Source organism: Corvus moneduloides, chromosome 3, assembly GCF_009650955.1.
Source record: "Corvus moneduloides isolate bCorMon1 chromosome 3, bCorMon1.pri, whole genome shotgun sequence".
Classification (NCBI taxonomy): Eukaryota; Metazoa; Chordata; class Aves; order Passeriformes; family Corvidae; genus Corvus; species Corvus moneduloides.
In genome coordinates, this window is record NC_045478.1 from 58,850,537 (window position 1) to 58,871,303 (window position 20,767).

Consider the following 20,767-nt stretch of genomic DNA (forward strand, 5'->3'; position numbering starts at 1 on the left):
AAGATACAATTTTTTTTCTTCTTGTGACTAGCACATCTCTCTTTTTATTTTTTTTCATAATGAAATAGGCTGGTTTGTTCAAGTAAATCATGATCAGCTAAAAAACAATCCTCTAGGAAAAATAATCTCTAGCATCCTATCAGGAAAATAATGGTATTGCACTCCCTCCTTCAAAATAGGCATGCAAAAATTAACAACTGAATTACATAGATTGACTGAAACTTTGAAACTTTCCTGCTGAAAGTTTTTCAGTGGTGACCCTTTTTCAATTGCTGAATAACCTCTGAGACCATTAACTCTACTGTCGTTAAGTGATAAACAGCGAAATGTCAGAATAAGTAAGAAATTCTTTTAGTTAGAAAATAACTATGAAAAAAACAGTCACTTTGGGGGATTTAATGTGGAAAACAGCAAAGGAAAACAAACCAGACCAAACCAAATAACCTCTAAGTTTTTCTGTGGAGGCAATGTGCCCCCCAATGTGGAGGCATTTGCTAGTTGAGGTTCATATCACTCTTTAGAATAAACTGATTATTCCTTTAGAGCCCTGATTTGGAGAGAGGAAACTGATCTGAAATTCTTTCCTTTTCAATAAAGATGAAAACCACTTGGACATTTGCTGCTTTCTTCCCTGAATAAGATGTTTTTGAGCTAAAACCCTGTCTCTGTTGAGTTCACTGGGACCATGATTTCACCCCAGCAATTATTCTAAAAGCATTACTCATTTAATAAGCATACCACACTAATTCTCTACTGTTTCCGTATGAGCATCTCCCAATGCCAATGTAAACCCACTGCACAAAGCTACATTAAAGCAATATTTATGGTTGAGATCTTAACACAAAAGTCAGGAAACTCAGAGTTATGGTTCTCCCAGCCAACTATAACCAGAGGTAGCTTTAGTGTTTTGCATTACTATGTCTATACTCCACAATGTATGTCCAAATACCGTGACTGAGTTATAGCTGCTGTGGGAGTTACAGCTTTGGATTTCAGTATATTTTTGCACTTAAATTCTCAACCCAGGTTATGAACAATTGTGAAAATTATGGTTGCAGCACAGTTTAGTGCCTCCAGTTGGCTGTTCTTGGTTACTGCTGATACTGCCACAGGAGAATGGTAAGCTCTCCCTGTGGTGTGGATGATGGGAAGTCTGAAGGTCTCTTTTACTTTGACAAACAAAATACTTTGGCTGCACTCATAAGGTATATAAGGATTAGGTTTTCTGCAAGCTTTGTATCATTCAGCAGATACTCTGGAAGAGAGCAAGGGAGCTAATAGGATTTGACAGAGATTACTTAACATGATTCTAATGCTAATATCCAATTAACTTGGTCATAGGGAATAATAACCTGCTTTTCTGTACATTTTATACTGTGTTAGGAAAATGCTGTATCATCACTTCAAGGGAAATGGGACAGTTTTCACCAAGTGTCCTCAGCAACAAACAGCCTGAGATGTGGAAAAGAGAAAGTTTGTACAGCAGGCAGCCCTAACCAAAATTACTCACAGTGGTGTGAGATATTCTGCCCTGTGTAACAAAACCTCTCTAGCTCACATCTGCTGCTGTTCTAGGGCAACTTTCCCTGTAAACTACTGCGTAGTTAGTGCGCAGATTATTTAAATAATTCCTTTAGACATAAATATTCTGCAGTGAGGACTAAAAATAGGTTTAATAGGTTGACAATAATTGGAATTTGATGGAGAGGTTTACGGTAAATTGCAGATAATTTTTATAATGTTTCTCAAGGATCATGGAATTGAACTCAGTTTACTAAGCTAGCTGACTCAGGAGTGGGTCGTGGCTTGAATGCCAAAGAGGAGCAGCAGAGGCCAAACCCCTCTCCCCTCAGACTGTGCCAGTGATGGGCTGGAACTGACTAGTCCAGACACACGGAGAACCGAATAGCCGAAGGGTGCTGGCATTTGTCTATCATAAACCCAGGAGGAACAGGAATTACTTAGGCATGTATTTCCTCAAGTTAGAAGTCCACAAACAGAACTATGCTAAGCTGTATTTCTTGGGGTGTTGTAGCCTCATCTACACTTGGACTGTGATCACAATTTGCAATTCTTAGTGGACATGACCACTTTTCTAAGGCAAGTTATAATCTTGTCTGTTGGGAAACATCCAAGCAAAGCAGAGCAGGATAAGTGGAAAGAGAACTGCGTGCCTACTAGCAGCCACTCCAAATCATCACCTTTGTTTGCTTTCAGATGCTATCAGCATCCAACTGCAAGGATGAATGAAGTGATACATCTGGCTCACTGACCAAAACATGAGGAGTGTTTTCCCGTGCTCTTAACAGATGCCAGCAGCAGCATACAGCTGAACTGGCCCTTCCATAACCTAATCTCTTTTGAACATGGCTGCTGATATGTTCATACCTCATGCTTATATGTCTTGGCTTTTCATTTTATGTATTGAATTGTTTGGATAAGGTCAATATATACAGCAACAACATTCCTTCTGACTACACAAGCCCAGCTGCTTCTGGCCCATATTTCAACCAGCTTCCCACTCCATCTGAATATAGCAATGATATAATTGGATTACACAGGAGGAAAACTGACCATTTTGAGGTCAGACAGTAGAAATCATTTGCTTTGTGAACATATACTTCCTCAGTGTATTTTGCAGCAATTCTAAACAGGTCTCAGGCCAAGTCTCTTTGCAGAGGGCTTTTGCACAACCAGAAGAGCAGTACCTTACTGCAGATGAGTTTACCATTGTTGTTCCCTTGTACACCTCAGTGTGGTGTGTGTGGTGCAATGTCTCAATGAGCATTCATGGAGACAAATCTTTTGTTTCCATGTAATCAATAGCTTGGAAAAAAAGCAAAACTAAGCAAAGCTTACCAAAAACCTGGAGACAGGAAAAAACCCAAAGAAAGCTTTTTTTAGCTCTGTATAAGCAACATTTCAATTGTTCTAAAAAAATGTTTATTGGAAAGAGCTTGAAATATAAACACATGGACATTATAGTACTTTGCAAAAGGTCTGCCTGTGCTTGGTTGAACTGTTGTATAAGCTGAGAAACAGTAATTTTATACTTTTGAGAATGATGAAAATGAATTAAAATTGCCTACCAAGCTATAAATTAATTCAGGGGTACTGTATAGCTCTTGCAAACTGCTTGGTATCCCATTCTTACCATTTCACAGGTATGCTACTTTGCAAAGCCAAAATACTAGTATGTATCACAACTTTTAGAGCAAGTTGGAATCAGGCGTAAACACATTTTCAGTGTTAGTTCTGTTGTTGAAAAGAGATGTTTTTTGTTGCTATGGGAGCATGTTATTGGGCTTTGGGGTAAAACTGATTTATCTAACAGACTGCTTATTTAGATTACAGTATTTAAGTAATTTCCTACAGGTTCTTTGAATTCTGGATATCTCCTGATGCTAGTTTATGTGGACCACTGATTCTGGGTTTGGAATTTTAAGAAAAAGGAACTGGTTTTGGTCATATCTGTCATGAAGTGGGGTTAGGTAATGAGGACTAAAATCAGGATTAAGAAAGGCATGGATCAGCTAGTACATAAAGATTAGCTTGACGTAACCAAGAGCAAGATTCAAGTCTCTGCCCCATCATTTTCCATGATTTTCATTTACATGTATGGAGTGTTTTACATATTGTGACCTCTCAATTAACATTATTTATGTCTCAGTAAACTACCATGCTACTTTTCCAGATGTCCTAATCCTTTATGTAAATGCACTTATTAAACCCAGCCACCAGGCTCAGTGAAACCTGCCAAATCCACTGTGTCTGGACTCACACGCTCCATAGACTAAGCTTTATTTGCATAAACTTGTTCTGTAAGTGTAATCTTACTTATCATCTGAAGAGTTAAAGTTTCACTAATGTAAATCCCTGACAAATCAAGCACAGATGTAACTGTTTGCCCCCAGGCTCAGCTTGCCGATTCACTGCCACCCTTGTATCTTTTCCCTGCTCTTTCCTCCAACCTCTCCACCACCCTTCCCACCTTGCAAGTGGTTTTTTTTAGTACTAGTAATTGTTTAGAACTGTTTATGTAGATACATTGCAGGTACTAAACAGGACACTGGAAATTAGTCATTTGGGCTTTTCGCTTTAGATGAAACTGTGTCACAAAATAGTGTTGGCCTGTAATTCTGGGTGTCTGTTTGTACCACCTGGAAAAATTTGCCCTGTCAATCCCCAGGTGCCAGACAGATTGTTGCAGTTTGCCAGGCGATGTTGGAGATAAGGAGCTGAGCTCAAGAAATGCTTAATGTAAGCTGGCAAATTCCACAAAGCAGCCAAGGAAAATTCAATCAGACAGCAGCAGGGAGGTGGTGGTGGTGTGGTAACTCCCAAAACACACCAGAAGGAAGTAGACAATGGGGTGAGGAGATGATTCTTCATATTCCACTGTCTGTGAGAAATGAAAGTTCCCTTCCAGTCATAAAAACAGTAGATTGAAAAAGAAAATAAAATCTACCAGCCCTTGAACCTTTTATGAAAAGGAGGAAAATGTTACTTTTGAATTCAGGGGGTGTTGGCATACACTGGGTTTGTTTCTGATTACTTTAAGTTCTAAATATGTTTCCTTTGCTGGTACCCAGTTGCTATTTATTTGGCTTTAGTCTTTGATCTCCCTTATGCTGGCACATCATAAAAAACATATTCCTGTTTGAATTCTGTATTATGCAGTTAGTCTTTGCTCGTTATGTACGCCTGGCTGGTTGTACGTATAGAATAAGACTCTCTTTGTTTTTGATAGACTCCAGGTGTTTATCACTCTAACTTACTAATGGATTTGACCACAGAATATGCATGCAAGAAGCAAACTGAAAAACTAATGGCAAAATTACTGGTTTGATAATTCAATGGCCTCCTATACCATAACCACAGGAACCACACACATGCATGTGTGCGTGCATGCACACAGAGTGTGTTTTGTAAAAGCAAGGATCTTTCTCTTATGTGGTTTTCTTGAGGTGAACTTTTTGTTCTGGAAATTAAGTTTTGTTTCAGATTTATTTGCCACTCTGAGTTTTCTTTGAAAGTGTTCCGAATTTAGGCCCTGCTTATTCAATTCCACATGATAGTGCATTTGAGGAATGTCCTGTATCTAGCTGAGGTGCTGCAGTTCCTACAACTTTCCTACTCCTCCCTTGCAATTCCAAGGAAAGGGAGCATTCCCACCAGCCTGTCAGGCACTGACAGCTCCAGCTAACATGTTTAATCTGCATTGCAATAGCTTGGGAACTGCCAATATTAACTTAGTATCTCAGGTGAGGAACCAAAACTTTCTATCCCTTATTAACTGCACTGTTTTATAGTAACCAAAGATTACTCTTTTTTTTTTTTTTTCCCATTTCTAGTTAAACCAAACTTTTGTAGCGGGAAACTATAAAAATTCCACTTTAAAAAAATCCTTATTTCTGTACATACTACCAAATGATAATTACCTGTTTAAGTGCAAAGCTCTGTGAAGGAACTTGGCTTTAACTCTTACCTGAGGTCTGTTACAACTGCAGCAAAATACACTACAGAGAAAGCTGATTTGAATTTATCTTTGGAAAAGGTTGCACAAAAGTCATATTCCTTTAGTGCTCAGAATCTTTCCCCTTGTATGCGTTATTTGATTATTTGATATTTTAAAAGTCAATCTCAGATTAGCTCATCATTAAGTTTAATGTCTTTATTTAAGACATGTAAAATTTATCTTGGTTTCACTTAAACACAGATAGTTTGAAAAAATGAATGTGCATAGATATATTCTGTATGTGCCTATACACACAGGTGAAACCACATACACGTGAACCTTGTTTTAGTTAGAATTACAGGTAGATCGTGTCAATAAAAAGTGATATCACTGTGATAGCAGAGGTAACCCAAACACTCCTCACAGCTGAATTTTCATATTTTGTTATATTGTTTGCTGATTTTGGTACTTTAAATTTTTTCATTCTAAATGTGATGCTGTAGTTACGCGTTTCATAAAAAAATTAAACTTTTAATTCCAGTATGTACCTAAATACTTTGAATTTTGCATTGAGCTTAGCATAGTTTTCTAAGAACCATCACAGTGCTGAAGTTTAAAAGCATATAGAAAATAATCTGAGGACAGATTTATTGCACTGAGGTTCAGAATTACCCCATTTACACCTGCTAAATATTAAACACTGGTGTTTTGTTAATTTTATCTTTGGCTGCAGGAGAGGTTTCTCTCAGAGGTCAAACATGCTTGCTGTGTTGGTTACTTGCTCTGTCACCATGCTAATGCAGGGGTTTAGCTAACATCCATGGGCTTGTCAAGCTTTGTCCATTGGGACAAGGAAGTGATGTGGCAATTCAGCATATTAACAAGGAATGCGTGCAAACCTTGCTTTGAGGAGTGCAAGGAAAGTAAACGGCAGCGGTTTTCTTGCAAATAGTTTGTAGGACTCTCTCCACTGGATCCTAAGTATTTGACTGTCACAAATGCTCCTCTGCCTACCAAAACAGCCATTTTGCTGAAAAGTAGACTCTTGGTTCCCAAATTATGATCTGATTCCAAGTCTGAGCCCAAGTTTGAGTCCAAGTCCCAGGCCCCTCCTGGGGTATTGCTTTGGTTTTGGACAGGTCCTGGTGATCTTGTCTCAAACAGTGACTGCCATTATTTCTAGCAACTCATATAGAAAATGAGTTTAATTCCCCAGACACAAAAGAACTCAGATTATCCTCTGGCTCTTCTGCTCTCTGTAGATCAAGTACAGCTGAAGGCAGCTACTGTCATTTGCAAAAGAGCGGAAAAGGGAGGGGCAAGAACCAGGTCAGTGAAAGAAAAGGGAACAAGAAGATATAGCAGCTTGAGGGAATGGAGCAGTGACAACAGTTCTTAGGTCCATGTGATCCAAAACCAAATAATGCATAGAAGAAGGCAGAGCTATGAGACACAAAAGGAAAATAAAAAGGAGTACTTACTTGTCTGCTTTTATATTGCTTTAAAATACTTTTTTTTGTTGCTCTTGGGAAGGTAAAGTTCTACCCAGAAATGAAAAAACAGCAATAGCAGTTGCTTTTATACAATATACTGCAGAGCACTATCAATTCCTGTTTATGTTCCTTCCTACCATGACAGTTTAATTTAAAGGGGAAAATCTAATTTCCTGTGACGATTATATATCCAGTTAATTCCAAATTCTCATGTAACGGTTAAAATTCCTGACAATTAATAGTGGAGGCACAGCTCTGCTGATATAACTTAGATGTATTCTCACTGAATCGCTGATTAATTTAGGTTGGAAGGGACCTCCAGGGATCTCCTGGTCCAGATCCCCACCTTAAAGCAAGGCCAACCTAGACTGTGTTGCTCAGAACTTTATCCAGCCAAGCTTTGGTATCACCAGGATCAGAAATCCCATACCTTCTCTGGGCCCCTGTTTCAGTGTTTAATCACCCTCCTGGAAAAACTATTTTCCAACTATCTAATTAGATTTTTTCGTATTATAACAAGTGCTGTTTGTCCCCTGCCTTACTGATGAGCTCGTCTGGGGATAGCCTAGCTCTGTCCTCTCTACACCCAGTCCCATTAGGCAGCTGAAGCCAGCAGTAAATGTCCCATGGCCATCTCCAGGCTGAAAAAGCCCAGCTCCCTGCGCTTCCTCTCACTGCAGGGTCTCCAGCCCTGGCCATCCCAGGGGTCATCCCAGCTCTTCACTGGCCTTACTGCAGTATGTCACTGTCTTTCTCATATGTGGGAGGCCGGGGCTGAACACAGGACTTTGTTGTAGGCTATAGTGATGTGAATTTTTCAGTGGAAGGACTACTGCTGATATATAAATTTCCTTGCTCAGAGATCGGGTGTGAACACTCTGCTGTGTCCCTACAGAGGACATAATGTATTACACTGTGCACCAGTTTCCCCAGGAAGGAAACTCAGGTCTTATAGGTTTTATAGATTTGTGGATCATTCCTGTAGATATATCATCTGCTGGTGTTTAACCTGGACAGTTCTTCCTCACATCAGAGTGTGCCAGCAAAGAGGTCAGTCTCTGCTAATCAGTGGTGTACACACCTTAACCTCTCAAATTATAAAACAAATCCCCCCAAAATTCTGAAGTTTAAGCTAGGCTCCAGAAAATTTTATTTTTTTGAGGGGCGGCATCATAAGTGACAAAGAAACCTAAGTAAATAACTTCCCCTTCATTTAACAGCCCAGAACAAATATCTTGTTCCTATACAGACAGTATTGTCTGGGAAAATCAACAAAATGTGTCTCCCAAGCTCATTATCATTAGCATCATACCTGTATTTAAAGGATATCATCAACTGAGTGGGATATGAAGACATTATTTCATTGCATTAATTGGTGCCAAGTTTTGTAAGCCTACCCAAAATGCCCTATCCAAAGGGATCTTCTCCAATATTATAGGTTAAATTTACTGAAAATGTGCTATTTATTTGCCAAATATATGTCTTCTTTTTGAACCTCTAGTTGAACTGCAGATGCAAATGAATGCTGCTGAAAATTTGGAATACTTGTGACTAAATTTTCCTTATGGGTATGCATTTTATAAATACCAATGGGGACAGTTTTTGAAAATGCACTGCTAAGTTTGATTAAGGTAGACATCAGCTAGTCTGTTAAAGACTTAATAGGTATTTCCCTGAACCAATTCTCATTTTTAAGTTCCTTTTTAGTTGCTGGGTTCTCTTCACTATGAGGGTGGTGCATCATTGGAACGGTTTGCCCAAAGAAGTGGTGGTTCCCCATTATCAGAGGCATTCAAGGCCAGGCTGGAGGGATTTAAACAACCTGGTGTAGTGGAAGCTGTCCCTCCCCGTGGCAGGGAAGTTGGAACTAGATGGTCCTTAGGCCCTTTCCAACCCCAACCATTCTATGACTCTTTAGAGGTAGACCAGAGAAATCATCAGCTCTAAGTATTATTGCAATAACTATTTAAATGAGGAAAAAGCCTTCTGCTTTGTTTGCAAGGAAGAGAAAAATGCCATATATATCAAGTTTTACACATAACAGGCATCATTTACAAGGGAGTATTTACTGCTAGCTATCGCATACACTTAGTTCCTTCTCCAAAGCTGCGTGACCCTGGGTAATGGCTGTATTTACACTGTTAAATGGTGTGTGCCGTGCATGATCTGATACGTTCCAGGGTTTCCAACAGTGTCAGGTGCTCACCATTCTTGCTCCTCCTGTCATTTGGAGAGGTGGTTCTGGGGAACCTGGGGGCAAATTAGGAAATAACAGACTAACACTTGCATCAGTGATACAATCAAAGTGAATGATTTACGTGTCCCGAACAAGTAGAACCCACCCAACTCCCTATGCAGCACTGATAGAAAAATGTATTTTAGTTATGAACTTTAAGACAAAAAATTTTTGGATAGTCTTTTCAAGGGCAAAGTCTCAGCAGCTCAAGAAGTCTCAGGAGCTCAAAACTGTGTCAAAAGCCATAAAACCAAACATGTATTGTTGTTTTTTAAATTCCAATAGTTATGCAGGTTTGCCCCTTGCCTATCTTCAGAGTCAACTCTTTTAGATGTTGTTGAAGATGGGACTTCAGAGAAGAAAGTCCATATGATAAAATTTTAGCTGCAAGACCTCAAAGAGTAGAAATCCCAACCTTGGAATAAAAGTATGGCCTTTATAAACTCTGGTGGTCTATTTTGGCTAAACATTGATTTTTGGGTGCCCTTTTAACTTGTGACTCTAGGAACGCACCTCTTGTACCCCCGCTGCTGGTGGGCAGCTCAGGAGCTGAACCTGGATTGACAACGGGCAGACTTTGCTCACATCTCATGGAGAGGTCACCCACAGTTTGGTTTAATGTTTACTGTTTCTGTAATTAGCCTTTAAACCTCAAAGCACTTCTAAGACTGATAATTGAATGGACACGTGAGCAACTCAGTTCTTGGGCTGAAAATGGCGTCTTGGTATGGATGGCAATTGTGACATGCAAACCTGAAATACCTCAAGAAGTATAAAAGCCAAGGGAATAGTTTTCATGAGCGTAACTAGTGGACTGAGCTTGTTGAGCTAGACAAAAGGGTGTGAGGTCCTTATTTCACAGAACTAGAAGCTTGTGTGGTCATGGAAAATAAACAGCAGAAAACCAAGATACTTTTAAGGGGAGCAGGAAGCTCATTAGCTAGTTGTGAGCCTAACCATGGTGACCTAGACTGCCTATCCACAGCCTGGTGGCTGTCAGTCCTGCCTGTCTCACCCCTTCCCAGCAGAAACTGTTACTGGCTGCAGCATCAAAGTGCCCTTGGAATTGCTGTCCTTCCCTGCTGCCCACTGCTCCCCTTATGGCTGGTCTGAAGAGTGCTCAAGAGAGCTCTGGGATCTCTGGTCCCAGGTTAACCTCCACCCAAGAGTGGCCCTTGGGACTGGTGGGAGCCCCATCCTGCCAGGTACTCTAGTGCCAAGCACATTTCAGGCTTCTGTAGGTTCTCCTCTGAAAAAACCATGCCTCTGCTGTGCTGGCTGTCAAATATCTGCAAAGTATCCTGGTCTCTTCTGTAGGGTCTTCTGAGCAGCAAGCGGGGAGCAGTGAGAGGATGTTTGTTTTGAAAAGGGAAGGGGAAGCAATATTTGGCTGTAAGCGTACCTGGGGGTGGTCAGACTGGTAAAGCATGCAGGTTGTATTTCTCAGGGTTGAATGGTAACAAGACAGCAGTGGAAACAAAGCATTCTTTAAGGAACTAGAGAAGTAAAACTGAAAGAGTCCTTAGTGTAGCATTTTGAGTTTATGAGGCATTTCCTCTTGCTGATGAATATGGATAGCTTAAATTTTCTGCACATTGTTGTTAAAAATGGCTAGAGTAGAACTACAAATAGATGTCTGTTCTCCTGTCTGCAAATTCTAAACACAAAAATGCAAAATTTAGCATTGGGTTCAGTGTCACATCCCCTGTGATGCCAATGGAAATGGTATAGTTTACACGGACATAAAATGTTACCCACAGTCTGGATTGCTAAACCACTAGGGTAAGCAGTGAGAAAACCTATTTATAGACATTTCAATGACATCTAGAAACCTTTTCCCATGGCTTCATTTCCAAGCATCTTCATTTGCTTAATGTGCACTTCTCTGCAAATGTATATTGTGGTTGCACAAATCTTTCAGAGGGTCAGTTCTAGCAGAGTTGCAAACCTGCTTCTTTTGCATAGCAACATGTATTTGTCAACTGAATGAAAATATTTCATGGAAAAAAAAGATTAAGGATGGTTAAGTCACCTAATCCAAGAACTGGGGCAGCACAGTGGAACTGGAGTGACCAGTTGTTCTCCTGAAACCACAAGTTCATGATCATTGAATAAACCTTTGAATGCGTGCCAAGAATAAATCTTAATTAATTTGTTTGCCATCTTAATTAATTTGTTTGTTCAATACCAACCACCCAAATAAGCTTGGAAATAGTAATGTCTCATTGACACAAAGTCAGGATTAATTTGAGAGGCAATTTGATTCAGGAGAAGTATCAGAGAAAAGTCACAGAATATTCTGAGTTGGAAGGGACCCACAAGGATCACTGAGTCTAAGGCCTAAGTGAATGGCCCATATTGGGGGTTAAACCCACAACCTTGGCATTATTTGCACCAAGCCATCACCAGCTGAGCTAATCTTAGGGCTGCCAGGCAAGGTCATCTAAAAATCTATTCTGTCTTCAACCCCCACATCAGTGCCTCATCTTACAAGAGTCACCCTTAATATTCTTTTTGATGACAACAGAATCTGTTCTCTGTGTATCTTATTTTAAAGCATATTTTTTAGCCCTTCTGCTGTTTATATGACTCCTTTCCTAAATTGCTTAGGAGAGGCAGGCAGATCTTAGGATGAGGTGCAGGGGCTGCTTCAGTGCTGCCTCAGAGGATCTGGGCAGCCAAGCTCCTAGGATGGACTCTTCCCACCTCTGTTAGGCCCTAGTGGGTCTATGCAGATATTGCAGAGGAAAAAGCCCATGAGCATCTCATGCTTGGAGGGCTCCCCGGGCAGACTTGCCTACTTTTAGAACAGGCCCCAGTTTAGGAGCAGCCATTCAGATCTTCTTCAGCTTAGGGGAAAATACTTTTCAAACTTAAAATTGATTTTAAAATATGATCATGTGTTCATAAGGCCAAGGGAGTGGAGGCAAGACCAGGCTAACACAAGCTGGAAATATCAAACAAAGTGTGCATTGGACTGCACTGTTGGATCGCTTGCCTATTTAATCCCCAGTTATGGGGCAAGAAATCCCTACGCAACATGCAGGAGGTTTTGACAGGAAGTGAGACAGGAGAAAATGAATTGTTGTGTCTTGTGATATGCTGTATGCAAAAGTGAGCCAGGGGTGAAAGGGTATGATGACAAAGCTGTTGGCAATTTAAATCTTGGCTCAGGCATAAAATAAATACATTATTCCTGATGGTGAAATTGGATGGTGCTGTCATGGATTCATTCTGTCTTCCTGGTGTTTTTCTAGCCCCTTGTCTTTCGTCTAACCGATGGCATTCATATCTGCACACCAATGTGTCAAAATATTCTTTGAATGTGTCAGGTTTGAGTGCACTTTAATTGCAACCCAGGCTGCTTGTGTTTCATCTGAACTCCATATCCAGATACCATTAAAATATCTGCATTTTGGAGGGTTGTACCAGGCCTTCTAAAGATGGCATTGACTGGGGCAGCTCTGCTTTGGGGCACAGTACCACTCTTGCCCCAGCTTTTATACTGCCTTTGAGTGTGCAGGGCTGACCAGCGTTGCCAGGAGGGTGGTACAGGATTTCATACAGCTAGGAACAGGGTCCTTAAACTTCACAAGAGGTAACATGAGATCATAGAGTTAAAACTAAACCAAACCAAAGCAAAGCAGAAATATTGTGGCAGTAACTGGGTGTATTGGGAACATTACCTTTCCATTTGTGTCACCTATATTTTTTCACTTTCATGATTTTCTTTTTCATGTGGTTTGCTTTCTCTTCTTTAAAAACCCTTATGGCTTTTAATCTTCTAAAAATGACAACTTTTGCCATGCTGTAGATATTAGTGCAGGGGGTCTCTGACTGCTGGCCTGGCTGCTACTGCAGTGATGAAGGTGGGGATTTCCTCTGGATGAAGGAGGGTAACCTCTTTGCATGTGACTGACTCTGCTTGCTCCTAGCAACCTCCCTGCTTTTTCCAATACATTTCCTTTTCAGTTTGCACCAGTGGATGGGGATAGAATAAAAGGAGCAGGAGCAGGTTGATACTTGATATCCACTTGTGTTTGGATATCTTCCTCCTGCCTCCCCCATTTACTTATCTAAGGCTTATCTGAAACTTTATGGGCTGGAAAGTCACAAAATCAGATGTTCTTGGGAGTGCTTTATTGCTTTCTAGGCTTGGTGTGGCTGGACATACCACAGGCATAGCTTGTCAGTGTTTTGGTAGCTCTAGCTCCTTACAGCTGCCTAGAGCTTGGCTACATATGAAAAATTAAGCAAATGAAATATTGGTGGAATTTGGTAAGCACTCTGGAGCACAGCCTGCAGCTTTGTTCTTGGCTTACTGCTGCTTTTACAGGGGAAGGTGAGCCACCCCTTGCCAGCCACCTGGGCCCTCACGGCTGCACCCAGGACCTGTGCCCTGAACCCACCATTTTGAAGCCCAAGTGTAAAACAATTTCAACCCCACGCCTTATTTGTATTTAAATTCCTTATAGGATGTTTGGTGCCAAGATTGTGGCTGTGTCTTGGTTTTCTATGGAACTTAATGGAGAGAAAAAAACCCTTTCAGCCATTTAACTAAAAATATGTGAAATAGGATTAGGCTGTACCTTGTAAAATTTTATTTTAAGAAACTAAGGCCCTGATCCAATCACAATGAGGTCAGTGGGACACTTTCCACTGATTCAGTGGGGCTTGGATATGGTCCTAAGACATTATTTTCAGAAACAAGGACTGTGAGAAATGTATCTAATATTAGAAATTTATTGTTTATATTCTTTCTATAATTAAAATGGCCAGCTGCTGTTAAAAGGCTTCCTCTGAGCTGAATGTCTGCATATTAAATTTGAGTCTGAAGCAAAATGAGAGATGTTGGCTCTTGACAACAAAGGCTTTCTGCACAGGGATCCAAGTGGGCTGGTGTCTCAGCTATCCTGTTCCACAAGGCACTGCTGCAAGACATTTGTCCAAGTTCTCCATGGCCTCCTCCACAAACATGACAGAAGACTGCAGTCAATGAGTAGATTTGAACAAGCTGTTTACATATGACACCATCATGACAGGAATGTATGTAGCTGATCGGATCCACACCTCATTTGTGTTGTTCTTGGACAGACAAAACTGAGCCTGCCCTGAAAGTAGTTTCTATTTCTTTGGAGTCCTTAATGGCCTGAAACCTTGAAAGACTGAGACACTTGCTGTCAGCACTAGGTGTGAGGACAGCCCAGACCTCCAGATGGATGGAGACTTGCTGGATGGGGAAGCGGCTCTTTGCCAATATCTTTAGTAAATAAAAGGAACTGCGTGGGTAAGCTGGGGCCATTTGTATGCAGGCAATTGGCTGAGGTAATTTTTCCTTTTACAGCTGCTAAATAATGGGGTGAAATTACCATCTGTGTCCACCATCTGTTTCACCCATGCATGGGATGGATGGTGCCTCCAGGCAGGAAGTGCAGCTTTTGGGACTGAAGTACAAGATCCAAACTGGAAGACATAGAAGAAATGGAAAAACACAGAAAAAAGGAAAAAAGGAACTGGTGAGGGATGACCTTCATTTTGGAATATGAATACTGTCTGTGAGTGCTCAGGGTCACCCACTCCTCTGCAGGGAGCCAAAGCACACCCAGGGCAGTTCTCAAGAGAAGCTCAACATGGTTGAGCATCCAAACCCACCCAAATGCTGAGCCCTGGTGATAAGGAGTGATGGCTGGGCCACCTCAGATCTGCTTGGGCCGGGCATGGCCCCATCTTTCATGCAGGCTGACAGGTACTGTCCCGAGAAGCCGGGTGAGGTTTCCTTTCCCAGCCATGGCCACCCAACACTGGCTTTGTCTGGGACATCAGCAGGGGCAAGAAAAGGCTCTGCTGGTGACCTCATCAGCCAGCCAGGGGAGCACTGAGCCGAGAGCTGCCCCAGGAGGTGGTGATCTCCTCTCCTACTGAGCGTTCACCCCTTCCAAACTGCTACTTAACTGTGTCCCCCATCTCCCCTTTCCCTCCCGTAGAATCATGTCTGTGTAGACCCCTTTGTTTAAATCCTGGAACTTTCCTGGTGAGGTTACTCATTTTTGGGTGCTCCTGGAGAGTTATGTACCTTCCTGAGCTCCTTCATGGGAGGCCCCAACAAGTGTCATTTAAGCAATTTTCACAAGAATGCTGGGAAGATAAATCAGTCGTTCTTGCTGCCCAAGAGAGACAAAACACTTCAAACAGCAACCTTTTTAAAAAGTTACATTTCCTCCCATCTCAGAACAGTCTGGCTGATGTTGGGCAGGAATCAGATCCTCCACTTGTCAGATCCACAGCAAAAACTCCAATAGCCACAGCTATTGCCTTGCCAGCCAACATAATAGAACATCTCACAGAATGCCAGCATCCTTTATTGCATTTGTTCCTTGCACCCAGCTGCACGCTACAGTCAATACTTCTGTTACCACTCCTGCTAACATACTGGCTGAAGCCAAATTTTTGATCTCACTCCAGCTTCACACCTGAATGACTGCATCTGCTGCAGTTTTATTGAAAGATATGGGACCTGTTGGACACACATTGGTATTGGTGAGCAGTCACTCACACATAACCAGCCCTGCTGGAGTTAGTAATGGCTCACAGATTTGAATGAACTTCAAAATTTGGCCATTAAGCATGGCTTTATTCTCTTTACCTTTTGAACTTATGTCAGTTAAGTAATGCTTTGGATATTCAGAGAGCTGGCTTCAGTTTTAATAGATTTTCGTATAAAATGGGCCATCTTTTATATTTGCTTGCTTTGGATAATATTTTATAGTAAATAATTGATATTTAGAGGTTTTTTAAAACTGAATTATTATTATTCTGGTGACATCCAATGCTTTCTCAGTGCTCCACCATGACATCAAAACCCACAGTCATAGTGAAGTAGACTGCCTGATAACTATGTATATTTTACTCATATAAAATTAACAAATGTAAAAATTTACACTAAAAAAAGAGAAAATTTAATTTGATATCACCAAATTGGTCTTTCCCAATAGATATGCTAAGCCATGTTGCACATAACTGATCCAACACCACATACACCAATAAATAGGAATATATTTCCACTTAAGTTTCCCCTTATTGATTGTGCATCAGTGTGTGTTGTTGACACTTCAGACATAGAAATAGAATATTTAAATATAATTTTTTTTAATAAGGACCTTGTTTATATTCAAGGAAAACCTGCAGAGTGTTTAAACACCACTCGTCTTAGAACAGTTCTTGAGTGAGACTGATACTAACCTACTATCCTTAGATTTAGGCCAAAGTTGTATGATTGCTTCAGCCAGTGTTGTGTAGAGGGGCTGTGAGGAAAATGCCAGCTCCTTTTTCCTGTTAATCTGGTCACATATCCACATCTTTTCCTTGTGCTCACATTGCTGCTCATCCAGAAGTGCTGGAGGAGCAAGGCACAGTGGAGGGCTGGGTGAGGGAAAGCAGACTTTTAGCTGGATCTATTCCGTGGTCCAGCTCCCTGCAGAACCAAAAAAATTACTCACATCTGCAAGGGCACAAGTAGCTTTGGGTAGATGAAAAAGGGGGAAGGGACCACCCCACCCACCTTCTTTCAACATTGCTCAGACTGGAATAAAATAATCATGGAACTTCAGCCACAGGCAAGAAAGCAGAATTACCTGCTGAGGCTTGGTTTGTGGGGGAACAGAAACAATAAATGTTGAAAGGAAGCTATAGGGTTTGATGAGGTTTGTCTCTGTTTGGCAAAGACTTTTTCCTTTCTAAGGGGTTCTTGGAAATGCCTTCAAAACATTCCAGGCTTGGTTTTGCTCCTTAAATACTCTTCAGCGTTTTATTTTAACTGTGAAGAGCCAAATTCTTCCCTCAGATATGCATGCAAATACTCCCACATTAATCAGAAGAATTGTCTGCACATACCCTAAGTGCGGGAGGTTTCTCATTTGATATGTGCTTTGCTTCCTAAGGAGAAGTCAATAATGAGCACAAACTTCCTCCTATTCACACAAATTCATGCAAATGTTGTGCTTTTCCAGCATGGATTGAGGACCAGTTGCTCTCACCCTACAGGGAGCACTAACATACTTCACGAGAAGCCCCAGTGGCTGTAGAAAGATTGCCCACAAAGCACAGGGTATATCAGGACAGTTAAAATGGGGAATCTTATCCTCTGATTTATGAGAAAGGATGAAGAGGTAGGAAGAGCTGCACGTAAGAATGGGATAAGACATTAATTCATGGAAAAGAAATTGGTACATCATATTTGATTTAAAATACGAGGACTGAAACAGTAATGTAGGTCTTTATACTCCTTGATAAAACACTAGTGGACTTAAAAATAGGTTTTAAAAACTGAGCTGCTGTTTTGATTTGTAAAACAAGTTAAACCAAACTTGACAATAAGGCATGTGCTTTAGATTTCCCTGGTTTGAGGCACTGTTTACTCTGGCAGATGTATCCTTAAGTGAAGCTTTTTTTTCCCCCCTCAAAGCTGTTACATGGTAGACTGATGTTGGCTGACCCTGAAGCAAAAATTTGAAAACAGCACATTTATTTTCCTGCTAATGCTAAACACACATGCCATGCAGCATTTTTTTGGTCTAGATGGAAAATCTTCAAATCTGGACTATTTGTCCCTTTTACCCTGACTTTAATGTTTTCATGAACATAAAAATAACATAACAAGCTTGGGGGATGGGAGCATGTGTGTTTTGCAGTGGGAGAGCAGCCTGTAATTTGCAGGCTGCAGGCTGGAAGGGGCAGATGGGAAGAGCCAAAGGGTCAGCCTGGTCCCAAGCTGTGCCAGTGACAATGGGCTTTCCCACGTGCCTCAGCACCCAGCAAAGCTCACAGAGTGCTGCTGCCCAACCAGGCAAAACATTAGCAGACCTATAAATTCCCTTCTCCTTCTTTCCTTATAACACAGGCAAAACACCAGGGTGACAGTCATCTTTTCTACTATTTGAGCAATTGATTGGGAAAAAACCCGCAATAAAATCCTGCAATATTGGTGATATTTATGGACAGCTCTGAAGGAAGATGACTTTTTGGAATGGTGGTGTTGCTGTGCTGTGCAGGCCCTATGCTACAGAGATTTTGTGGAGGCCACTTGTGATTGCCTCTGTTTTAACAGCTTTCATGTAGGTATAAGTAAAGGCGGCATACCTGTAGAGCCACAGTCAACCTCTGAGACACTGAGTTTTCACTCACTGTAAACCAACTTAAAAGACCCCCTAAGTCATCCCAGAGTCAGCTGAGGGTGTCAGGGTGTGTTAGCAGCAAAAGGAGCAACCTGAGCTCGTTGACTGAAGTTGCTAGTGGAGCAGTGGTTTGGGTAAAACACTGAGGGTCTGTTCCATGCAATTCTTGAAAGGATTTGACTGGATTGGACTTCAGCTAAATGGATTAAATTGTTAAACCAATTTAAGGAAGCCCATGTTCAGAGATGAAAGAAGTTGCTTAAATTGGTGCCAATCCTCACATCAGTAAAGAGGGAAAAAAGATTTAAGAAAGAAGGACTTATAAGAGATCATTCCTCTTGATGAAATTTCTAAATCTTTGCCAATGCTAACTGAAAGGAATGAAAAAAAATCCTCTGGAGAGCTTTTAGCAATTAGTTCCTGTTTGCAAAGACTCTGGGTCTGTGTTGCTCTAGGGCGCACAGCCCAACAATTTTTAGGTTTTTTTAATAAACTGGACTGCACCTCATTAGAGATGCCCAGCTGTATTTTTCTCTCTCTTTCACAACCATACACATCACTTTTCATCCTGACCTTTTCATCACCTACTGCTTCTATAGCAAGTAAAGCAAGTGAAAATAGAGCACGAAGAAATCTCACCCACATTTATCAGTTTTCTCCTGCTGTCTAGCAGCTGGGGACACAGACGTAAAGCAGCACCTTGTGACGCAATGCTGTGGCCATCACCCTTGCAGATACTCTGCAGCCATCAGTTGTGTGTGGACCACAGATCTAGCAGAAGTTACAAGGTACCCAGGGACTGTGGATCTGGTACACACAATCTATTATTGTATCTTTGAGGGCCAGACTGACCATTCCTCCCTTCGAGCTGGCAAATAAGCTTCCTCTAGCCTACAAATTAAATGTCTGTTTCATTGCAAGCAGCTAAGTTACAGTGAATCACATACTACCATGCTGCTACAGCTTCTAGATTGAGTTGTGCTACTGTGTCAGAGTGAGATCCACTAATCCTCATCTATGCAGATTATTCCCGGTAAATTAGGGGTGAAATCTGGAAGAACCCTATACATTGTTGTGGCTCTCTGTGATGCAGACACTAAAACCTATAGGGCTGTTCACATAATCATTCTGCAAGGACTGTAGCTGAGATTTACTTTTAAAACCACAGGTATGTCATGTTTTTCTTCTATGGGGCTGGCTAATAGTGATGCTAATAGGCTAGAAGTGCACTTCTGGTTCCCCTCAGAAGAGGTAGCAGGAGTCAAAGCTACAGTTCACTGGGTCAGCCATTCCCTAGGTGTGAACCATTGCAGAAATGCTCTAGGGAAATGAAAAGAGCAGGACCAGTGTGACAGAACCAGGGTGCCAGCCTGTGTAGAAAAAAAAATAAAACAACTGCAAAAGACACTTTTGTTTTTCTACTGTTGCATTTTGGAATGATAGAATTAGGTTATAGCCAGTATACAATATAGATTGTGAATAAAATATTTTTTCTTTTTTTTTTTATTTTTTAATAGCAAAATTCCCCCTGCTTGAATAGGATTTCAAGATCTCCAGTAAACGACTGGCTCTCAAAGGTAAAAACTAAACCAATATTTGCTGGTGTCCTTGGATAAGAGGTGTGGCCTCTGAAAACAAGATGTGCGTAACAGTACCCTTCTGTTCTGTAACTTAGCAACTTGGGGTGTAAATGGATACTCTTCAAAAGAAGATTTCTCATTTTAATTGGCAAGAAGAGAGATCCATGTTAGAAAGTAGATTTTGTATTCAAAGCTGTCCAGTGTAGATGCAATTATATTTGTATTAAAGTGCATTTGTTAAGGTTCAGTAAGAATTCCCTGTCTTCTCAATATTTTATATATTTCTGCAGTCATGTGTATGTATGTATGTATCTATATATCTATATATCTATATATATCTATATATCTATATCTATATCTATATATGCATATATGCATCCTTTGGATATGTTTGTGCATGTATGCTTATGCACATAAAAGATATGTTGCTATATAAAACTCCTTTTATATTTTACTGTATTATGGGAAGTATTTCCACACTGAATTTAACTCCTGTCCAAATAAAATAACTTGATTAATTTTAGTATTGAGCTTACTTTGTGTTTTCATTCACTACATTTAAAAATCAAATGTGCCATACTGAAGATATTTCACATCCATATAATCAGAATGGAGCCACCGCTTCATTTGGGGCCAATGTAAAATGAGCTATTTCTACTGTCTAGTTGACTGATGTCTACACAGCACAAGCAATAATTCTACTGACTTGTGCTCTTAATAAGTCTTCCAGTGAGAACTAATAAAAAAAAAAATTTAAGTTGCTTTCCCGCTGTATTATAGTCATGATTCCTTGAAACAAGAAACAAAATAAAATCTCACACTCTGTGCCA

At 40.7% G+C, this 20,767-nt stretch overlaps 1 long non-coding RNA gene across 2 annotated transcripts in view; it reads left to right on the forward strand.

The window, feature by feature from the left end:
• Window positions 1-20,460, forward strand: part of LOC116440707 — a 56,390-nt gene extending 35,930 nt beyond the window's left edge. For both annotated transcript variants that reach the window (XR_004238739.1, XR_004238738.1), the window contains 2 exons: window positions 14,532-14,703; window positions 19,875-20,460. This is a non-coding gene — a long non-coding RNA (uncharacterized LOC116440707). The remainder of the gene's footprint in view (window positions 1-14,531; window positions 14,704-19,874) is intronic.
• The last annotated feature ends 307 nt before the right edge of the window (window positions 20,461-20,767 follow it).